Source organism: Sarcophilus harrisii, chromosome 1 (genome assembly GCF_902635505.1).
Source record: "Sarcophilus harrisii chromosome 1, mSarHar1.11, whole genome shotgun sequence".
NCBI classification, from domain to species: Eukaryota; Metazoa; Chordata; class Mammalia; order Dasyuromorphia; family Dasyuridae; genus Sarcophilus; species Sarcophilus harrisii.
The window spans coordinates 429020812-429046041 of NC_045426.1; the positions used below are offsets into that span (position 1 = coordinate 429020812).

The 25230-nt window shown below is 35.6% G+C and overlaps 1 pseudogene; it reads right to left on the minus strand.

The window, feature by feature from the left end:
• Positions 1-394: 394 nt before the first annotated feature.
• The window catches only part of LOC111719001, a 37245-nt pseudogene continuing 12409 nt past the window's right edge, over positions 395-25230 (minus strand).

Sequence of the window (25230 nt, forward strand, 5' to 3'; positions counted from 1 at the left end):
ATCCTTTTTTCTTTGAAGGAAGGACTTATTTCATAGATCAGAGATTTAGAACTGATAGGGACCTGAAGCCATCTGTCTAAGCTGTCCTGAGGCCCAAGGGCCTATTTGTCTTATATATTTAGAGACCCACACATAGTAGGAACTTAATCAATGATAGAGTAGAAATAGGATATCTTCTGATATACCTGCTCATCCTACTCTGGAAATGAAAGAGCTGGTGAAAGGGACACATTTAGATTCTGAGGAGGATCAGGTTCCTCAGGCAAATAACTTAATTCTATGGGTGTCAATTTTCTGACCATAAAACCAGGAGATCGGATTAGATAATTTTTCAATTCCTTTCCAGTTTCCTATTTTCTAAATTTCAAGGGATCTGAAGCTGCCTCTTGACCTTTTAAGAAGAGTGTTTTCTCAGTGAAAGTCCCATACAAATCATTCCTGAAAAATATACAATAAGACAGCAAACACACAAGCCTCCACTTTGGTCCCAAGAATGTCACAGGTCACAGAAGCACATCCAGCGCTCCTATAGATGGTCTCCCTCAGCTTGCACCATTGACAGAATGAATGGGCGAATGTACTGCCCAATGTCCACTATGCAGATATCAGTGACCAGCTCTGCCCCAAGGAGCATTCCGGCCTCAGGGACAGATGTGCAGCAGCTGGGAGTGAGGAAGACCAAAGCCGGGCAGGGCAGCAAACAACTGACCCTATCCATGCATTACCCAGCGGGCAGCTGTTATACTGGAGGCCCAGCTCAGCCAGCTAGGAACCCATTCGAGGCACAGCCCCGGGGAAAGTTAGGGGAGCCTCTCAATCTTCCCAAGCTGAAGAAGTCAGCGGAGGTATTCTGTGCAGAAGTAGCACAAATCAGCACCAGAAGACTGAGGCTCGACTTGGGGCTGCAGGAGACCTGGAAAACCTCAGAGAAACAGGAAAAGGTTTAGCAAGATCTGTCTGGAAAGCAGCTGGAACAAGTGGCTATCCTGCTTCTTCTCTGCCTCGCATCTAATTAACAGTTTTTTAAAATAATAAAGCAACTATACACATACACATACACACAATGCAGAATAATGACACTGCTTAATAAAATAAAACAAATAAAAATAAATGTATTTGTATCATTGCTTTTTTAAAAAGCACATTTGGCTGGTGCTTTAAAGTTTGCAAAGCCCTTCATGTGATCCTTACTACCCCTTATGAGGTTTGTGTGATTATTATTTCTATTTTACAGATGAGGAAACTGAGAGTTAGAGATTTAGCGAATGGCCCACAGTCACAAGTTTAATGCCTAAGGTAAGATTTGAATTTGTCTTCCTAGTTTCAGGTCTAATTCTCTAGATATTAAGGTCATCTAGTGGTATTTAACAAATGAGGACTTAGAAAAGTGAAATGAGACACAGCTTCACTTTCAAATGTTTTTTTGATAATGATAAAGCTACCAGTTTAAAAGAGCATAACACATCTCTCTAGAAAACAACCTCCAGAGTTTTCTTACATAGGAAGCCAGTGAGTCCAAAATATAATTTTTACAGTCATTTCATTATCTCAATAAATACCAATGGTCCCCATCATCTCCAGGAACAAATATCAATTCTTTGGCTTTCAAAGCCTTTTATAACCAAGCCCCCACCTCCACCTTTCCAGTCTTTCTTACACTTTATATTATTCTCCTCCCTTCAACTTATTCTGAGATACAATTACACTGGCCCTCTGAACCTCCTCTTTCTGCTTCCATTTGCTGGTGTTCTGTAGAATCGCAGCCTCTATTTGGGTCACAGCCAGCAGAAGCCTTCAGGCTTTTGTTAAATCTGCCTTTTGATCACCTTTGATTTTGCCTGAGCTGCATTTCCTGAGCTCTACTTGCTCTGTAACTTAGAATAAAAACTTCCTTTCAATTCTTTTCTATTCTATGATGCTAATTATGGTCCATGCAAATCACCTTAGCAGGGGGAAGGAAGGAGAGAAGGAAAAAAGAGGGAATAGGTATTTATATACAGTCTGCTATGCAGTAGGGTGTATGCTAAGCATTTGATTCTTACAACAATTCTTTTGGATAGATACTGTTATTATCCCCATTTTACAGTTGAGGAAAGTAAGGCAAATAGATATTAAATGGTTTGCTCTTGTGACTCACTGGACTTAAGTGATTTAACTTTGCAATGATGTAATAAGACTCTTCAGAAATGGGTTCATACTGAATGTATGATAGTAAATTATGTATAAAATTTGCAAAGTTGGATTTTCAACAAGCTACTTGATTTAATTACACTAAGACATAAAGAAATAAATCTATTCTACCCTCAATAGTACTGAGTTTGCATGTTTATTAATCTATTCCACTAAAAGCTCTCTAGGCAAATAAAGTGTCATTTATTTATTCATTATTCTACCACGTTATTTTTTGATTGGGTTTTGGGTTGATTTTTCTTCTCCAACATATATTGCCAAGAGAGTTTAAGGACTCAGAAGGTCTGGAATGAAGCCTAGATGTATGATGTAATCCTATTTTTTTGCTTTGCCTCATGACGTGAGTTGACATTCAGGAAGATGAGGGATAGCCTAGTTAACTCCCTTACATATGTGGGTAGGAAGCTGTATGTAAATGCACAAGACCAGAATGTAAAGAAACCACAAATAAAGCCAAGGCTCCAAGATTGTGGAGTTGGAGGAAATATTTAGAATGTGGATCCACTGCACATTTCCAAGAAGCTTTCCCACAACTTTTATTATGGTCTTATTTAACGTTCCTTCCACACTTAGTATTCACTCAAGATTATGACAATGTGACAATATTTATTTGCTTTTGTTCTATAGTTATTTTACATGTGAATGTGTTTTCTCCTTAAATGATGTGTAAATGCCTTGTGTTTATTAGACATTGTTTTTTACTTCTTTTATAATCTACCAACATAGCACCTCCCCTTTACCTTGGATTGTGGAAAGTGAGTCACATGTGGTGTAGTGAACAGAGAGCAAATATCAGAAGCAGAAAAACTTGGGTTGAAGTCTTGCCTTGGACACAACCTAGCTGGGTGACCCAAGGCAGTTTACATAACTTATCAGGGCCCTATTGAAAGGCTTACCCCATTATAGAGCAAGACTGATCTGCTGTGAGATAGAATTTCCTCACCCATAATTCTCTGCACTAGTGAAATTATAAATCTAATCTAAATTAAGATAAGAAAATTAGAATTCACATTGGAAATATTGGTGAGCTTGCCATAGGCCACATCTGTTGAGGGCCAGAATTCTTCATGGTTAAAAGTTACCAGTAGAGCATCTAACAAGTAACATCCCCTTATAAAGATATAATTTTTGTTAAGTTAGAGGCATTTAATGGGGAGCAATTAACTAATCAATAACCATTTACCAAGTGGCTACTATAAGGTAGGTGCTATATTAAAGACTGGGACAATAAAAAAGAAGCAAAAGCCATCCCTGCCCTCAAGAAGCTTACCATCTAATAAATCATCAAGCATATGGATCATAAGGGAGTTAAAAATATATAAACCTATGAAAAATGGCTTCCATATGATAAAAATAAAATTCTTTTTTAAAAAAAAATTTAATAGTCTTTTATTTACAGGTTATATGCATGGGTAACTTTATAGCATTAACAATTGCCAAACCTCTTGTTCCAATTTTTCACCTCTCCCCCCCACCCCCTCCCCCAGATGGCAGGATGACCAGTAGATGTTAAATATATTAAAATATAAATTAGATACACAATAAGTATACATGACCAAACTGTTAAAAAATAAAATTCTTAACATGAATCCTAAAAATGAAGAACACAATGATTTCTCAAAGGATCTTGGTCTATTCGTTTTTTTCCCTCTTGAGGACTAGAGAAAAATATTGTTTCTAGTATATTTCAAGTTCTAGGGGATCTGAAACTACTGTGCTTGTGCCCAAAGTTGTATTATCTGGATTACCTTGTGATTCGTAATTTAAATATATCCAAATAACTCCTGAAGGCAGTGCTGGGCTGAAATTCAGGTCAATTCAATTCAACAAGAATCTATGAAATATTATCTATGGCTCAGACTGTGCTAGATTATAAATGATACAAAGGTAAAATAAAAAAAAATTCCTTCTCTCAAGGAAAATATATTTAATTTCTAGGAAACAACTTGAATATGGCTATGTAGATTATACACATACCAGTTATACACATATAAGTCATATACATATATGTATGTATATATAAACATATACTACAAATATCTGAAACACACATGTGTATATGTAAAACACATACTCACATGTATAATATACACACATACAAAATAACATGAAGTATTGCTGGGGTACAACTGAGAAAATCAGAAAAAGCCTCTTTTAGGAGGTGATATTTAAACTAAATCTTAGAGGGAGCTGGAGATTCCAAGAAACCAAGAAGCTGACAAAAAATAAGCAAAGATGATAATTTTTAGACTATCCATATATATAGTATGGAGTGACTTTTCCTCATATCATAATAAGTCAGGAATTACTGATATCCAATTAAAGGTACTTTGGCAACATAGAATTTGGACCCAGAAGAATCATTAATAGAAATAAAATTATATGATTTGGTCACTCCAATGTCACTGTGATGTCTGGTATTTCTCTATGTACTTCAACAAGGGATGCCATTTTGCTTTAGCAATTGGGCTGATCAAAAATCTTATCAGAGGAGTTAGTGACTGGAGATAATGCCTTGTAGAGAGGAAGAAGAATCAAATCTAGGTTTCTTCTCTGGCATATGCTGTCTGAATGACCATGAGCCCATGCTTAACTTCTTAGTGTCTCTGTTGAGGTCTAGACCACATGTTGAGGTCTACATTTGAGGTACCTAAATGAAATTAGGGTTTAGTTAAGGTTTAGTGGCAGGTTTGGGGTATAGGGAGTCAAACAGAGTTCCCCTGTAACCCCCTTGGATTCGGCGCAAGGAAAAGGCGGTATATGAGCGGCGTGGGATTCCCAATAAAAGCATTTATTGGCCCAGAGAGCTAGATTAATAAAAGAGGTTTATTACTGAGTTTAGAAGTAGGAGATAGGTGAAGGTAGAGATAAGGAGGGCACTAGACAGAGGATCCAGTGGACAGAGGGTCCTCACATGGCGAACATGTTTGGAATCTCTGCAAAGAAGGGTTCCCAGTGTGGTCCTTTTAAGTCGGAGACTTAGCTCGAGGGGCTTTGGGGTGTAGCCCCAAAGTTGGCTCAGATCCAGGTGGGGCTGGGACAGGTCTGGACCTTCTATTGGAATTCAAAGGGACCAGGATTTGTGAGTCAAAGGGTAATTTACATTAGCTAGGGGGGTTGGGAATCAAAGATTGGAAGTCCCCCCCCTCCGCATCATCTCCAGACAACTCAGATGTATGAACCTCGAAATTTTAGAGCAAGTGGTAATCCATATTAGCAAAGGTAGTTGGTTAATAATCTCACCTTCTATGGATGAAATCACTGATTCCCCTCCTCTAACAAAATCCTACCATTCACTTTGTATCTCTGTCCATATCCCATAGTTCAGATAGCTCAGCTATTTTCATATACTCTATATGAAACTTGTATTCTTATTTTAGAGTGAAAAATGCATTTTTAAACATTTTCTTCTTCTAAGTCATATAAAAACAAGGAAGTATAGTAGGATTCACCAAGGAACATGGAAGACTAGGGATCACATGCTGCCTTGCAAATACACTAGTTGTGGGATGCTAGGTAAGACACTAAGAATGTGAAATACAGAAGACTTACAAATCTGCTTTGAGGAAAAGAATTTCAACAGAGGGAGTTCCCTCTGAGATGAAACCATAGCTTCGGAACCTTGCTCCCATTCCCCCCAAAAGGTCATCTGTCTTTTTTACTTTAGGATGAGTGTGATGATACTATGCATTCTGCATAATTCTACTTTTTCAATCAATAAATATTGATTAAGCGCCTACTACTTGTGATGATGATGTTTCAGTTTCTGTTCACAAACAGCTGCCCTGGCATAATGGTTGGACTCCTATTTCTGGACTGGCAAACTCAACATTTTAAAATATGATTATTCCATGAGTAAATATGTTACACAAACCAGAGACAGCTGAAGACTCTATCAACTGGTTCAGACTGAGAACAGATGCGACAGTGTTTCTATTTCAAAAGGACAGATTGACAATTAATTATGCATGGTGAAAAATGAAAGGCGTAAGTTTTCAGAAGTTAAATCCAAAAGCTTTTTATTAATAAATCTGTGAGCAGTTTTACCTCTTAGAAATGTGAAGATGATAAAAGTAATCTTGTTTCTGAAGTATTCTGCCTAGACTCTATGTCAATGATGAAAACTGGGAGCATAGTGTGAAATGTTCCTCTAACTTTACTAAAAAGCCCCATAATTACAGGCCTTAATAAAAGGGGGGCAAATAGGCTAGTGAGGAACAACTTCCCAGTCTGTATTAGAATAAAGTCCTCTTACTGAGGAGAAAGTTTTCTGTTAAAAGGGAAAACACTAAAAAAAAATAATCAAAACCCTAGAATAAGTAATAAATATCTTAATTATATTGGAATAAGCTACAGTAACAGGGGACTGGCCAAGGAGAATCTACTCCTGCGAGCAAGTTCAGAGGCCCAAATAAATGGTTGGTTAGTATATTTCTGGACAGGGGTAATAGAGGATCTTGTTCCCCTCTCAAAAACATGCACGAGTGTTCTGTGATACATACTGTGTGCCTTGTTGATCTAAGTTAGAACTGGGTGTGTGTACAAAAGATTTCTATGGGAGCAACTCAACCTCTTTCCTGGTACTGAGGGAGGCAAGAATTTTTGTAAGTCTCCGGGTGGGAAGAGGGAGAGGAAGGGGAGGAAGAGGAAGGGAAGAGAGAGACAGAGAGACAAGCAGAAACAGGAGCAGAGAGTGACAGAAATTTCCCTGATTGAGTCAATATAAAGCCATGAGCTCATAGCCTTCAGCTTATACTTCTATTGCATTTAATTATTTTTTTTTCTGCTCTTAGGTAAAAGGTAATTGAAAATGGCTGCAACCTTGTAAGGTTTGAAAGGTAAGAAGCACATACTGGAGTTCGCTGGCATTTAAAGCTTAATTCTAAGTATTGAAAAATGAGTTTTGTAATCTAACTATAAAGCATTATGGGCCCATTCTTGAGTAACTTTCTAATTCTTTGTAATTAATGGGGTACTAGATTTAGACAGGTGGATCTATTTTATGGCCTGTCTTCCTTCATATGTCTTCTATAGCCCACATGTAATCAATGCATGCTTCACTGGTTCTTGTTGGGGCAGAGTATCCAAATATGGGAGTGTAGAAGGACAAGACTAGTTAGTGGAGTTTACTAACATCCAAATACATGATTCACAAATCTCAGACTGAAAAGTAAACTTTAGAGAACCTCAATTATTCACATTAGAACTACAAGTGAGGAATTGGATTGAAGAATATCATATTAGGGAAATATAAAATAGAGCCCTGAAGGGTGTATCATGTTAAAAAAAAAGAGAGGGAAGAATATGTCTGTGATGCTTCTTAAATTTCTTGACAATCAACCTTGATTCTCAAGCTTTGTCCTCCTCTACCTCCTCCTCCTCCTTTTCCTCCTTCTCCTCCTCCTCCACCTCCTTCTCCTCCTCCTCTTCATCACCATCATCATTTCTACCATCACTACCACCTCCAACCTGTTGGAATTTGAGGAGAAATAAAGCATGGTATAGTAGGAAGTGTACTTCTTGGTTCAAAGAACACATCTGGTGCTTATTACCTGTGTGGCCATAGGCAAATCATTTAGTGTTCCTGGGCTTCATTTCACTCCTCCATAAAATGAAGGGGTTGGACTATTGGATCTCTGAGGTTCCTTCTAGTTCTATATTTTTGATAGGGGCCTATACTTAATGAGTACAGCCGGGCCTGATGTCATCACTCAGAAAGTTGCAGAAGCTATAACACTCTTGGTTCTCCTAATAAAACTCTGGGGTTTATGTCCGTTCTCCCCTTTTCAGCATCTAAATTCTTGGGCTTGTGATTTTGGTATTATAGTTAGAATGGTCACATCATAGATTGAGTTATCAGTCTTGATTTGGATGAAGACAAATCAGCTGTGGTTAAATAAATCCATGTTTGGTTCCAATTTAAGCAGCTAACACTTATAAGGTAGCTAAATAGTATATTTTATGAACAAAACCAAGAGATGATTATATACTTCAACAACAATACTATATGATGTACGTGGCTCTCTTCAACAATGAGAGGATCCAAATCAGTTCCAATAGAACAGTAATGAGCAGAACCAGCTACACCCAGTGAAAGAACACTGAGAAATGAGTGTGGACCACAATATAACATTTACACTCTTTCTGTTATTGTTTGCTTGCATTTTTGCTTTTCTTCTCAGGTTATTTTTACCTTCTTTCTAAATCCGGTTTTTCTTGTACAGCAAGATAATTGTATAAATATGGATATGTATATTGTATAACATATACTTTAACATTTAACATTCATATATTAGCATATACTTAAACATATTTAACATGTATGGGACTACCTGCCATCTAGGGGAGGGGATAGAGGGGAGAAGGGGAAAAGTTGGAACAGAAGTTTTTGCAAGGGTCAATGTTGAAAAATTACCCATGCATATGTTTTGTCAATAAAAAGCTATAATAAAATAGTGTATTTTATTTCATCTTTAAAAAAGAGAAAGAAAGAGATTTCAATGGAAGTTTTGGTGCAAATTCAAATCAAACTGTGTAGGGTAGTGAAGGGGTCAGATAAGACAAAACTCCTTACTTGCCATCAGTCATGGAGTTCTAGGTCAACGAGAGGAGTCATTTTCAATACTCTTTTCATTACCATTCCATTATTGAGCTTGTACAAATATTTTGTACTTAAATCTCAAAACACAGAACTCAGATCCCAACAAATACAAATCTGAAGAACGTGTAACTTAGCAACTTTCTCCCCACTTCCTCACCCCTAAGTCACCTAATCTTAGCCAAATATTTTACACCAATCAACACAAAGACACACCTCTATTTGAGCACAAGTTAGAACACCTTCCTGGGCCTGATTTTTGGTGAGGTTTACCAGAAAGAGAGTTTAAGTATGGTGGATGTGCCACAGGTACTCTTAAGACAATCTGTGAATGATGAACTGATGGTCTTGAGTACTGACAGTGAGGGATAAGTTGGGTACATCTGTAGGAAAGAGAAGGAAAGGAGTTTGTCACGTTCAGGTACTAAAGAATTCCTGAATTGTCTGGAAACCATAGCTAATGACTCTTCACCATGGGAACATCTGGAATATAAGTACTTCTTGCATATTAAAAACCCTATTTATAGTTTTCTTTAAATGCTGGGAAAGGCAATTATGTAAAATACTGCTGTGTTATTAGACTCTTCAAAAAAAAAATCTCCATGCTTGCAATTTCCTTTTCCAAAGCCTAAAAGTAATTCCGACTCTCCCTGATTCTGCCCTTGTCTATTTGGCAAGTACTGATTTACTTTTTTTTTTTTTTAAATAGTATTTTATTTTTCCAAAGACATGTAACGATAGCTTTCAACATTCATTTTTGTAAAAAGTTTATGTTTCAAATTTTTCTCCCTCCCTCCCTTGCCTCCTCCCTCAAAAAGACAGCAAGCAATCTGATATAGGTTAAATATGTGCAATTCTTTTAAACATATTTCCATATCTGTCATGTTGTGCAAGATGATTTACTTTTCTTAATTCAGAAAAAGCCCTAAGTTCAAGTCTGCTTGCTGATCCATGAAAACAAAATGACATTCATCAGGCCATAAGGATCATGGTCCTAGCTAACACCAGGCCCAAAGAAACCTAAAATATTTGTGGGGCTTCCACAAGCATTTGGAAAATCCCATGGTAATACAACTGAGAATATTTAGACCATAGGAAGAGGCCCCAGGCCCTCACTATGTAGCTGTAGTTTTTGAATCTCATCCCTAAGTAATAAATCGATGCCAAAGGCCATTCCAAGGATGGTTAGCAACTACTAGAGTTTTAAATATTTGCACCTTTTAAAATATAAAGTTAAATTTGGCAGCAGCTCAGTTATTCAGCATTGTTCTCCTGGGCTATAATAAGGTTTCCTTTTTCTTCTCTTTTCTATTTTTGGAAATAGCCTTAAAGCTAGAGACATCAATATCAAACAAACCAACACGATGGTGAAAAGTCACTGAGGAGCTCATATTTCTTGTCTTCAGGAAGTCTGATAACCACTTTATTGCAGCTTCTTCCATGTCTCTCCTAAGGGTAGATAAGAGGGCAGAAAGGCAGGAGAAATTCACATGAATGGATTGGTGAACGGAGTCTCAGCTATGAACGCAGAAACCAAACATCATTTTTTGGGTTTAGAAGACAGGCTCAGGGATGGGGACTGGTAGGGATGGTGAGGGCATTAGTGATATTTTTATTTGTACCTTACTTCTATAAATAAGTTATAACTGTAACTTGGGGATTTTTCCAGGGTTGTGAATAATAAATGTAGTATTCTTTTCATGTCATAATGTTATAGTTACTTGTTTTCAGTGTCTATAGTAGGGATTCTTAACCTGGGAATTTTAGAGGATCCCTGAATTTGAATGGAAAAAAAATTGTGGAACTGTGGATAATGGGGGGTTGAAAGGAACTGTGTTCATATGCTCAAAGGGCTATAAAACGGGGCATACCTTTTGATCCAGCATTACCACTACTAGGTTTGTATCCCAAAGAGATCATAAAAAAGGGAAAAGGATTCACATATATAAAATTATTTATAGCAGTTCTTTTTATGGTGTCAAAGAATTGGAAACTGAATGGATGTCCATTGGTTGGGGAACGGATGAACAAGCTGTCACATATGAATGCGATGGAAAGCTATTGTGCTATAAGAAAAACCTGGAAAGATTTATATGAACTGATGCTGAATGAAGTGAAAAGAAGCAGTAGAACACTATGTGATGATGAACTATGATGTAAGTATATATAAGTCCATCTCAGCAATTGCTATCTGAGACAATTCCAAAATACTTAAGATGGAGAATGATATCCACATTCAGATAAAGAGCTATGGACTATGAATGCAGATTGAAACATGCTATTTTCATTTTTTTTTATTTTGTTTTTTGTTTTTCCTTTCTCATGGTTTTCCCCCTTTTTTCTTATTCTTTCACAACATGACTAATATATATGGAAATGTTTAACATGATTATACATGTATAGCCTACATTGCAAGCTGTCTTAGGGGGGAGTGAGGGAAGGAAGGGAGGGAGAAAACTTTGGAACTCAAAATCTTGTAAAAATGAATGTGATCTCTATATCAATTTCATTCTCATTGGATTTTCCCCCACCTACATAATAGTGTTTGGACATGGATAGTTTTTGAATGCTTCAAGTTCTGGGCCATCTCCCCCAGCTAAATGTGTAATCTTGAATAATGACAATCTACACTTCCTTCCTTCCTCCCTCCCTTCTTTCCTTTTTTCCTTCTTTCCTTCCTTCTTCCTTCCTTCCTTCTTTCCTTCCTTCCTTCCTCTCTCCCTCTCTCCCTTCCTTCCTTCCTTCCTTCCTTCCTTCCTTCCTTCCTTCCTTCCTTCGTTCCTTCCTTCCTTCGTTCCTTCGTTCCTTCCCTCCTTCCCTCCTTCCTTTTCTCCTTCTCCCCCTCTTTTTTCTCTTCCTCCTCCTCCTCCTCTTCCTTTTCCTTCTCCTCCTTCTCCTCTTCCTTTTCCTTCTCCTTCTCCTCCTCTTACTCCTCTGTCTTTCTGTCTCTCTGTTTCTGTCTCTATCTGTCTGTCTGTATCACTCCTTTTCTCTTCCCTTCTCCCTCCTTTCCTTCCAAACATTTTCCTCACAATCTGTGAAGTACATAGCAAATCATTTTTGCCATCTTATAGTTGAGAATATTGAGGCAAAGACAAATTGTTTAGCTGATAAGTGTCAGAGGCAGGGACTGAACCTAGATCTCTTGACTCTCAGTCAAACCTCTTCTCCATATTACTTCTTATCTTAATTTCTTTATCTGTAAATTTAAGGGATGAGTCCTATATGATCTCTAAGACTCTTCTTTTTTGCTCCACATTTCTGCCAGAAAAATAAATGCAATTTGTCCATAGGCTTCAAAGAGAGGGTAAAAAACAAGCAAGCTAAATAAATGCCTCTCTATCACAATGCCAAGTTGAGCAGAGAACAGTGATTAGAACATTGAAATTCTGACTAGCTGGTCCAAGGGAACTAGAGAAGAGACTGAACATTCATCTCAGGTTGAATGCTCGAGACAGCTCCTATTCAAAATGTACCCCCTTTTTTTCTTTTTTAAAGACAATCAACAAAAACTTATGTCACTTTTTTCTTTATTTGCTTTTTTACATTTTAAATCTAAACTGTATATACCCACTTGCCTTATAATTATGCTTCTCCCACTCAGCCCCTCATTTTCTAAGACTTTTACTATTTTCTTCTACAAGATCCCCAACATAATAAACCTCAATTTTTAAAAATAAGAAAACTTTCTTATTTAATTAACATCAGATTGGTTGCCATTTGGGAACTGTCATTTAATTTGGTCACCATCTTTTAAAATCATTTGATCCAAGTCCATGAGATGAAAACATCAGGGACTAAGGTCTTGCTATTTTATCTGAGAATCTCACCATTATAATATGGTTGTCCTATGACATAATGGATAGAGAGTTGTCCTAAGAGTCTGGAAAATCTGAGTTTAATCCCTAGTTCTGACACACACTGGCTCTGTGGTCCTGGGTAAGTCATTTAAGCTCTTGAGGTCCCAGCTACTCATCAATCAATCAAAAACATTTATTAAGTGCTTACTATGTATCAGACCAATAAACATTTATTAAATGTCTACTATGTGCCAGGCACTGTGCTAAGCATTAAGAATATAAAAGACAGTGCCTTCCCTCAAGGAGTTTACGATCCAATGATTATGATCTATTCTTCTAGCTCTGTAATTTTCATTATACTTGTTGACATACATTCATAAAGGAAGTTCTCAATACTGATGAAATCAGGAGGCCAAATTTTTTAAAAGTATATTTTATTATCAGACTAATGAATTTGTCTTTTGCTCTCTATTGTTCTGTGACAGGAGTACTGCTTAGGTGACTCAAATACAAAGTTCAGACCATGAAGATTCAGAATAGAAAGAGGCTTGGAGGTAATCTCCAACCTCATTATTTTATAGATGAGGAAAAAAGGTGAAATGTCATCATGGAAAGAAAGTCACTAATTTATGGGCTCACAATGAAAATCACCCAAGTCATGTATTCCTTCCAGTGCAGGGGCAGGGCCTATATTCATGGCAAGGAGGCAACATGCATGTGTGAGTGTGTGTGTGTGTGTGTGTGTATAAAATATATTTATATATGTATATATACACATAATGCACACATGTATCTTGCATATATATATATATATATACATATATACACACATACATATATACAATACAACACACAATACAATAGTGTAGTATTTATTACATAGACTTGAAATCAAAAGCCATTGCTTCAGATTTTGAATCCTTTCATGTTCTGCTGTGCACATGACAATTTTTTCTTTTCCTATTTTGTATTTAATATTAAAATAAATAGATTAATTAAAAATCAGTTATGATTTATTTTTCCAGCTAGAGGAAACCTCTTACATTTTGGGAGTCAAAATGAAGTGTCCCCAGACCTACCTCACTTTCGATGTGTGTAGTTTCTTGTCTGTCCTCTGGCTATGATGGCTACCTTGTTGAGAGGTCTCTTGTCCTGTAACCTGTCATTTGGGAGGATGTTTGAAAAGAGCAGGAATGTTTTTCCTTACTCTGTATTTTCCCTTGCTAACACCCATAGCAGTCAAGATACTTCATTCAGGTTTCTTTTACTTTTACTTTTACATTACTTTTACATTTACTTTTAATACATTTTGCTTCTTTAAAAATTATTTTTATTGGTCCTTTTGAAAATTACATAGCACTAATTTCCAAACATATCCCTTTTTTTGCCAATCATATCATCTCTTGTGTCAAAAATTAAAAAAGAACAGGCAAAAAATAATTCAGCAAAAGCAACCTACTCAGCAAATGAGTTTGACAACATATGGAATCCATCTTGTCTCTAACTTCTGAAATGAGGGAAGAAAGAAATATTTTCTCTTCTTCAGGGGCTAATTCAATTTAATCCAGTACAATTCAGTCAACATTTATCATACATCTATGATGTGCCAGGCACTATATTAAGATCTACAAATAATAGAAAGTCAATGACTGCTCTCAGGAAGTTTACAATCTAAAAAGGGAGGCAACACAAAAAATAGGCAGGAAAGTAAGGTGGGAGTGGATGGTGGGGGATAGGATACAAGATGTTATCTTGTTGAAACCCAATCAGGGAAGCAGATGCAAAATATTCAAGTTTGTTCATTAAATTATATGGCACTTAGTTCTGTTTTTTTTTTCCTTTTTGTACTTTCCATTTATATAGTTGTGGTCATTTTATACCTGGTCTTGTTTTGGGTTCTTCTTCAATATATACAAATCTTCTTGTACTTTTCTAAATTCTTCATATTTGTAGTATAGTAATATTCCATTACATTCCTGCATTACAGTCTTTTTGGCCATTCCCCAAATGATGAGTACTTTCTTTGTTTCCATCTACTAGCTATTCTAAAAAAAAGTGCTTCTGTGAATATTTTAGTATCATGGGACTTTTCTTTCAATTTGGAGGGTACATGACTGCTAATGGGACCTTTGGGTCAAAGAGAGTGGATTTTAGTTAGTTTTTTTTAAGTGTAACTACAAATTGCTTTCCAGAAGACTTGGATAAACTCATTGTTCCACCAGTGGTATATTTGTGTACCTATCCTTTTGAAGACCCTGGGACATTGACTATTTTTATTTTGTCATTGTTGTAGATTGTATTTTGATATATATTGTTCTCTTATAATTAGCTATTTGGAGAACTCTTTTCTACAGTTGCTAATAGTTTTCAGTTCCTTTGGAAGCCCTATGTTCATATCTGTTGACTAATTCTTCATTGTGTGGAATAGCCCTTAGTCATACACACACATATATATATGCAAAATATACACGTTTGCATACATATACATTAAATTACCTATGTAAATTGAGTATCAGATTCTTGTTAGAAAAACTCATGAAAAGATTTCTTCCAATGAATTGTCCCCTTTCTTATCCTAATTGCACTGATTTTGTTCATGCCTTTTAACTTAATGTAATAAAAATTATCTATTTTATCTTTTGTGATCTTCTCTATTCCTAGTCAGAATTGTACTCTTGTCAGAGTAAGGAAAGGCAAAGCTAATATAATATTCTTTTAAATTTCTGACATAATTTTTAATGGTTTCCATATGGTTTCCAGATAATAACTAGACAAGATACCTTTTGACAGATTTGTAAAGTCAGGGCCAACCTTCCCTAGTTTCAGTAGGCATTTACTGAAAATTTTGTGAAACTATAAACATTTCTGTGGATAGGAAGCCAAATTTTCTAAAATCATTCAGGCCTATGAGTGGTTTTTCCCTACAACTGTAATATTGCTGCTTCAGAAAGCACCATTTGGTCCTGGTGGCCAAGAATTTAAATCCTGAATTCATGGGAAAACACTGACTTAGGACAATGAATGCAGCTCTCATTTCTTATCTCTTTATCTTTGAATTACCTGTCAAGAAATTATTTTCCTACATATGCTTACTCAGAAAAGAAGAAAATTAAATTAAAAAAAGACACAGAAGAGCCGTGGGAAGACTGATACAGGAGAAAGACACTCTTAATCCCAGTGACTGTTGTTAATGAAATAGAAAAATGCAGGTGTATGTAAGTGGAAGGAGGATTACAAGACCATTTAGACATCCATTCCATAGAGGCATACCAGTTACTGGCTACCGCTGGAGAGGAACAAGAATGTACCACCAAAGGAGATAAGAAACTAGAAAATCCTCGAGCATGATTTTATAGGTTCCTACACAAAAGATTTAATTTCAGCTTGGACCACCCCAGTTCTTATTAGCTTGATCATTGATTACATTGGCATTGATTACAGGGTATTATAAGGAAATCTGCTTTTTCCATTTAAAAATCACCAAAGACAAAAGGACTTATCATTTAGCTCAGCCTTAAAGCTTTTATAAAAACTTAATTATAGGCATAACTCACAGGACATTGCTTCTCAATAATGGCATTAATACATGATCACTAAAGTGTTATGGCACAGTGAAAAGAGCTCTGACATTGGAGTCAAGGAACTTGATTTTTCCATTTGCTGCCTTTGAAACTTGGCAAATCACTTAATAGTCTGTGAATTTAAATTTGCTCACCTGTAAAAAGAGGAGGTTATATTGGAAGACCCAGTTTGGTGATAATACACTAGGGACCTTATTGGGAAGTGATGCTGTTGTGATTATGTCCTGTGGTTAGGGCTATAATCAGGTTTTTCTTTATCAAGGGCTGGATTGAGTTGACTCTTTCAGCTTGAAATCTGTGGTCCTAAAGTTATATTCCAATTGGTCACTACAGGCATAAATCTCATAGTCATCGACAGAACTAAGCAATGCCAGTTGAAAGTCAGGGTGCTTATTTACTTTCTTTATATCATTTCTGTATGGGACTAACCTCCTCCTTGTTTCACCTTGCTCCTTGTTTTTACAGAAGAAGTTAATGGTATTTGAAGATTTGTTTTGTAATATTATGACAAATCAACATGAAAAGAATGCTTAAAGTAATATTTAGAGGACTATGTGACTTATTACTTTTGCAATCAGAATTCCATAAGTATAGCAAAAAGAGATACCTCAGTGAAAGAACATGGTTAATATTCCCAAAGAATATTTGTGTGCTAGCTCATCCTCTTGACATTCATAATATATATGAGCATATGTCCCTATATTGATCCCTGATACAGATGCAAAAAGATTACTGCCCAGTGGAGAGGAATACACTGGTAAATACCAACACATAGTAGACACCCAGCATTCATGTGGAGTTTCTTCTGTCATTACAAAGAGTATCACTATCTCAGAGTTAATATAGAAATGCCACATTCCAAAAATGTAAGAACTTACCAGTCCCTAGGAATTTGGGGGTAAAAAAATTCATTTCGTTCTTTGGTTACAAAACACTAATAGAAGATAAAAAATGTTGCCCATCCCTTCCAGCATGAAATCTATGATCCTCTGATCCTATCTGAAAGTAAGTAAAAATTAGGTACTTTTATTACAGCATATTGAAGTCCATTCCTCCATGATTAAATAACTCCCTGGGAGGGACAGATGTAGTCTTGGAAATCTGTTCCACAGAGGTATAACTAAAACCATTACTTGAGTGGATTACATAACAGTCAGGTCAATGCAGAAGCAAAGGAGCTGTACTTGGTTATTTACAACCCATTTGACTTCAGGCCGGTCCTTTCACCATCTTGTGCCTCATTTAGTGATCTATAATGTTCCTTCTCTCTGTAAATCCTCTGACCTTCTCTACCTCACCTGAAGGAGTTATCTCAAAGTGCCTGATTTACTTTGAGAAAATTATTTATTCACCATAATATAATCTCAGAAGTTCACCAGATTTCATGCTATGATCCAATCATGCATAAAAAAGCCCATGGATTCAATTAACTTTGCAGATGACCATTTATCTCCTTTCTTACAAAACTTGCATATAGTTAAACTAGTAATCAAGACTTAAAATATTATTTTGTTGTCCCAGAGGGATATTCATGAGACTAGTAAACAAGAAGTTCTCAGAGGAATATGATGCAAATGCAATTTCAGTAGAATTAGTTTTTTGCCCAAAGTAGCACAATGTGGTGGACAAGGAGGAGTGGGCTCAAATCCTGCCTCAGATACATCCTGACTATGTGACCCTGAGCAGATCCTTTTCTTACTGCCCTAGGTCATTGTGTTGAACTCAAGTAGAAACAGGAGTCACTTAATCATACCCCCAAATCCCTTTGGGCATCATTTTTACTTTTTAAGAAAATTTAATTTTATCTATGTTTTGCTGTATCTTTATTTATTTTGTTAAATATTTCCTGATTGGGGCAGAGCCAAGATGGTAGAGAGTGGATAAGTCTTTGCCTGAGCTCTTCCTGGCTTCCCTCAGAGTAATACCAGATCAAGCCTCTGAACTGGTTTAGGAGTGACAGAACACACAAATATTTGGAATGTAACAAGTTTCCAGAAGAAGACATTTTGAAAGAAATTCAGAAAAGGTTTGTTTCAATTGGACATGGCAGAGAGGGGGTAGGTGGCCTAGCACAAATGCAGCACAAGGACTCAGGGCAATGTGGCATCCACACACTGGGATAATCTACCAGGGTAATCTACTAGTTCAAAATACAGAATGTTGGCTAGTCTCTCCTGGTTCAGAAGCCAGTGGATCAGCAGACTAGCTGTGAAGCATCCAATACAACAACAAAAGGCAAATAACGAGACGCTGAACCCCAGAATCATTTGAGACGTGGACAAGCCTACCCAGCATCCAGCTTCAGGATAACATGAATCTATTGTCACCTGTAGAGAAAGCTCAGTACAATCTCTCCTTTACCCTAAGAGCATCTTCAACTTTTAAGAAAGAGCAAAAAAAGCAAAGGAACTGACCATGGATAGCTTTTATGGAGACAGAGAAGAACAGATCTCAAACCCTGAGGACACTGAAGGCAAATTGTCTCCAGATGAAATTCCAAAGGGTGATATAAGTTGGTCTCCATCTCACAAGGCTTTCTTGGAATAATTCAAAAATGAACTTAAAAGAGTTTGAAGAAAAATGGGGAAAGGAAATGAGAATGTTAAAGGAGAGTTTGGAAAAGGAAACAAATTATTTGAAGAAAACTTTTAAAATGGATATAGGGAAATGGAAAAAGTATATAACTCCTTACAAAATAGATTTGATAAAATGGAAAAAGAGACCAACTTGGTGAAAAATAATAGTGAGAGATATCAACCTTGCACTCTCAGAACTAGATAAACCAAACCACAAAATAAATAAGAAAGAAGTTAAGGATGTAAATAGAATTTTAGAAATATTATATAATGATAGACTTTTGGAGAAAATTGAATGGAGACAGAAAGGAATATACTTTTTTCCTTGGCAGTACATGGAGCCCAAACAAAAAGTGACCATGTATTAGGGTATAAAACCTCAAAATCAATGCAGAAAAGCAGTAGTAAATGCATCTTTTTAAGATCTCATGCAATAAAAATTACATGTAATAAAAAGCCAGGGGAAAATAGACCAAAAATTAATTGGAGACTAAATAATTTAATCCTAAAGAATGAGGGGGTGAAACAACAAAGCATAGACACAATTGATAATTTTAACCAAGAGAATGACAATAATGAGACAGTATACCAACATTTGTGGGATGCAGCCAGAGAAGTTCTTAGGGGACATTTTATATTTCTAGATGCTTACTTGCATAAAATAGAGAAAGAGAAGATCAATGAATTGGGCAGGCAATTAAAAAAGCTAGAAAAAGAACAAATTAAACCCTTCAGTTAAATATCAATTTTGAGATTCTGAAAATAAGAGGAGATTAATGAAATTGAAATAATAAAACTAAGAGTTGGTTTTATGAAAAACCAACAAAATAGATAAACCTTTAGTTAATTTGATTGGAAAAAGTTAAGAAGAAAATAAAATTGTTAGCATCAAAAATGAAAAGGATAAACTTTCCACCAATGAAGAGGAAATTAGAGCAATAGTTAGGAGCCACTTTGCCCAATTGTATGCCAATAAATCTGATAATCTAAGTGAAATTGATGAATACTTACAAAAATATAGATTGCCCAGATTAATAGAAGAAGAAATAAATTATTTAAATAGTTTCATTTTAGAACAAGAAATTTAAGAAGTTATTAATCAACTCTATAAGAAAAAATCTCCAGGGCCAGATGGATTTACATGTGAATTCTACCAAACATTTAAAGAAAAATTAATTCCAATACTATATAAACTGTTTGGAAAAATAGAGAAAGAAGGACTTCTACCAAATTCCTTTTATGACACAGACATGGTGCTGATACCTAAACAAGTAGGGTCAAAACAGAAAAAGAAAATTATAGACCAATTTCACTAATGAATATTGATGCAAAAATCTTAAATAAAATATTAGCAAAGAGATTACAACAAGTTATCTCCAGGATAATACACCATTACTAAATAGGATTCATACCAGGAATGCAGGGATGGTTCAATATTAGGAAAACTATTAGTATAATTGACTATAGCAATAACCAAACTGACAAAAATTATATAATTATCTCAACAAATACAGAAAAAGCATTTGACAAAATCCAACACCCATTCCTATAAAAAACACTATAGAATATAGGGATAGATGGTGATTTCCTTAAAACCATCATATGTAACAGGGATAAACTAGAACTAGAATCATTCCCAATAGGATCAGTGGTGAAAAAAAAGGTTGCCCTTTTTTTTTGAATACAAAAATATTCAATATTGTATTAGAAATGTTAGCTTTAGCAATAAGGGAAGAAAAAGAAATTAAAGGAGTTAAAGTAGGTAATGAGGAACCCAAATTAACACTCTTTACAGATGATATGATGGTATTCTTGAGAATCCTAGAGAATCAACTAAAAAACTACTAGAAACAATTCACAACTTTAGCAAAGTTGCAAGCTATGAAAGAAATCCATATAAATCATCAGCATTTTTATATATTACCAACAAATCCCAGCAGCAAGTGATATAAAGAAATTCTACTTAAAATTACAATAGATAATATAAAATATTTGGGAGTTTACTTGCCAAGGCAAAGTCATGAACTGTATGAACACAATTATAAAACACTTTCAACACAAATAAAGTCAAATCTAATTAATTGGGAAAATATATCATTGGATAGGCTGAGTTAAAATAATAAAAATGACAATACTACCTATATTAATCTACTTATTCAGTGTCATACCAATCAAACTTCCAAGAAATTATTTTACAAAGCTAGAAAATGTAATAACAAAGTTCATTTGGAAGAATATAAGGTCAAGAATTACAAGGGAATTAATGAAAAAAAAAATAGAAATGAAGGTAGCCTAGCTAAGTCTGGTAGCTATACCAGATTTAAAACTATATTATAAAGCAATGGTCATCAAAACCATTTGGTATTGGCTAAAAAATAGAGTAGTTGATCAGTGGAATAAGTTAGATTCACAAAACACAATAGTCAATGACTATAGTAATTTAATAAACCCAAAGAGCCCAGCTTTTGGGATAAAAACTCACTATTTGACAAAAATTGTTGGGAAAATTGGAAATTGACATTGACTCACAACTAACACCCTATATCACAATAATGTTGACATGGGTTCATGATTTAAACATAAAAAGTCATATTATAAGCAAATTAGAAGAACAAAGGATAGTCTACCTCTCAGATAAGTGGAAAAGGAAGGAATTTGTGGCCAAAGAAGAACTGGAATACATTATTGAAGGCAAAATAAATAATTTTGGTTATATTAAGTTAAAAAGTTTTTTTTTTTTTACAAACAAAACCAATGCAGACAAGATTGGAACAAAAGAATACACCGGGAAAAAATTTTACTACCAAGTATTCTGATAAAGACCTCATTTCTAAAATATATTGAGAATTGACTCAACTTTCTAAGAATTCAAGTCATTCTCCAATTGACAAATGGTCAAAGGATATGAACAGACAATTTTCAGATGAAAAAATTAAAAGCATTTATAGTCATACAAAAAAATGCTCTAAATCATTATTGATCAGAGAAATGCAAATTGAAACAATTCTGAAGTACCATTATACATCATTATTCAGATTGGCAAAGATAACAGGAAAGTATAATGCTAAATGTTGGAAGGAATGTGGGAAAACTGGGACACTAATTAATACATGTGGAGTTATGAACTGACTCAGTCATTGTGGAGAACAATCTGGAACTATGCCCAAAGGACTATCAAACTATGGATACTCTTTGATCCAGCAGTGTTTCTACTGGACTTATATCTCAAAGAGATCATAAAAGAGGGAAAGGGACCTGTATATGCAAAAATGTTTGTGGCAGACCTATTTGTAGTGGCTAGAAACTGGAAAATGAATGGATGCCCTTCAATTGGAGAATGGAATATTATTGTTCTATAAGAAATGATCAGCAGTATGATTTCAAAGGAGCCTGGACTGACTTACATGAACTGATAAACTGAACTGATGCTAAGTGAAATGAGTAGAAGTAGGAGAACATTTTACATGGCAACAAGATTATCTGATGATCATTTCTGATGGACATGGCTCTTTTCAGCAGAGAGATGATTCTGGCCAGTTCCAATGGTCTTGTTATGAAGAGAGCAATCTGTACCCAGAGAAGACTGTGAGGACTGAGTGTGGATCACAACATAATATTTTCACTTTTTTGTTGTGGTTTGCTGGCATTTTGCTTTCTTTCTCATTTTTAAAATTTTTGATCTGATTTTTCTTGTGCTACACGATAATTGTGGAAATATGTATAGAAGAATTGCACATGTTTAACACATTGGATTACTTGCCATCTAGAGAAGGAGATGGGGGAAGAGAAGGAAAAAATTTGGAATACAAGGTTTTGCAAAGGTGAATATTGAAAATTATCTATACATATGTTTTGAAAATTCAAGCTTTAATAAAAAAAATTTAAAAATTTAAATTAAAAAAATTTCCTGGTTACATTTTAATCTGGTTTCAGGAACTCTTGGGAGCATTGTGGGCCACATCTGACAACTTAAAGGAATTCTACAAGTCTGTGAGTGGGCAGTGTCCATCCACATTGACAGAGGAAATCTCTTTGCCAGAGAGTTCCCTATACCAATAAAATCATTGGCTAAGTCCCTATCGAAGTCCCTACCCTGTATGATTTACCATTTAATACAGGCATTTTTATGGAAGGCAAACTACTAAAGCAAAAAAGGGCACTGGCTTAGAAATCAGAAGACCAGAGCACCCCTACTCATCTTATTAGGTGATCTCAAGCAAGATACTTAATATTTCTGAGCATTATTTTTCTGGTCTGATCTAAAATGGGTGATATGAATTTCACCTCCCCTCCCCCTAATTTCACTATTTCACAGGGTTGGAGTACTTTTTAAATGAAATTACTCAGCCCCAAAATTGGATGGAAATTTTCAATCAAAATCAACCTGATGGTAGATGAATCTCTTCTATAGCATCTCTGAAAAATATTCTTCTAACCTTCACTTAAACATGTTCATGCAAAAAAATTCTATATGTAAATCAAAGTGCTTCATAAATGAATTATTTTAAAAATTCAGATATAACAATACTGATCCTATTTGTGATATCTTTTTTTTAATTTTTAATTTTTGGATTAAAATGAAGGTCCTATTGGGTAGATTTATGGGGGCATCTGGAAAATAGATGACTAGAATGAAAAGGCCTAAATGAGCTGCATTCTACACTGTTGGAAGAAAATAATAAAGGCAATATTTATGTAGCACTTCTTATGTGCTACATTGTGACACTGTACTAAGTGCTTTACAAGTATTATCTTATTAGATCTTCACAACAGCTCTATGAGATATCATTATTTCCATTTTTCAGATGTGAATGCTGAGGTAAATAGTGGCGATGATTTGGGTGTTTTCCCTGACATTAAGTCTCGTCTGCCTTTGGGGACCAAACAGTCCAGTTTGCCTTCCATAAGACAGTCCTCTAAATACCTGAGGATATTTTACATAATTATAAATTATATACATAGTAGAAAGGATTATATACATTGGGGAATTGGTTGTTCTGTTGTGTCCAATTTCTCATGACCTCATTTGAAATTTTTTTGGGGAAGATATGGCAATGTTTTCCTGTTTCTTTCTCCAGTTCATTTTACAGAAGAGGAAACTGAGGCAAACAGGGTAAACTTACTTGGCCACGTAATGTCTGAAGTCACATTTGAACTTGGATCTATCTGACTTCAGGTTGAGTGTTCTATCTGCTGCATCACCCAACTGCACACATAAATATTATAAATAAAATACATTAACTTATATATGCAAGTAGTTGGAGTCCTGGATACAGTACTGGACATGAAGACCTGAGTTCAAATATGACCTCTATCTATGTGACCCTTAGGCAAGTCACTTAATTGTTGTCTGCCTCAGTTTCCCCAAATGAGGATAATAGCACTTACCTCCAGAGTTGTTATTAAGATCAAATGGGATAATATTCATAAAAACATTCTGCAAACCTTAATGGTCTATATAATTAGTAGCTATTATTATTACTTCTATTTTTATGTGTCTCCTTTCTGGCCCTCAAATCTTCCTTTCTAAATATTCTGAGGTCTTTTAACTAGTTCATTTCCAGTATGAACTTATGATTTTTCACCATTCTGGTTGTCCTTCTCTCATGCCATATTGTACATAACCTTCAACATTTGAAGTAGATCCAATATAAAGCATATATGGAAAACAGACAAGACTCATATAGGATGAGGAGGCATAGAGGGCTTGTGCTGTATCTGGATGTATCAACTCTACATGAGAGTGAGTTCCGGGGCAGAACTGACCTGGCTAAGCAATTGAGGGATAACAGCATTGGAAGGAATATTAGATGTTACCTTTTGTGGCATTAAGGAATCCCTTCTGATATCCCTGATAAGAGATTATCCAGTTTTTGCTTAGGATCTCCTTGTTTTTAAGACTTTGCCAACATGCCTTAGCTAATTGCTGTCTCCTTCAATTTCTGAAGCCCCCTTTCTCCCACTGGTGAATTTCTCCTAGAAACTGTCAAGGAAGGGTCCAGACCCACCATGCTTCACTCTCTGAATTTTGCCACCATTCTCCTAGAGGAGGACCCTCCTAACCTCCTTCTCTGTTTTTCATTTTCTTTTTTTGTATCACATTTCCACATTAGAATGTATGAGACTTGAGACCAGGAACTGTGCTTTTTCTTTTTGTATTCCTACTATTTCCCCAGTGTACATGATAAGCAATTAATAAATATTTGTCTTTTTGGACAAAGTGCCCATATCAGTGAAATTATGGAATAGTCCAAATATCAATGATTGGCAGCACAAGTGGGAATATAACTTTCAATCCTCTAAAAGACCACAAAAAGTTGTGTTTCAATTTGACCACTCATCATTTCACAGATATTTTCTGTGTATTGGCTATATAAGAACAATGGAGAGAATTGATTTTGACAAAATATGGTGTGCACAGAATGTCTCAAAGAAAGTTATCAATGTAAATTTGTGTATCTTTCTATCTCCTGGGTGAGGAGGGG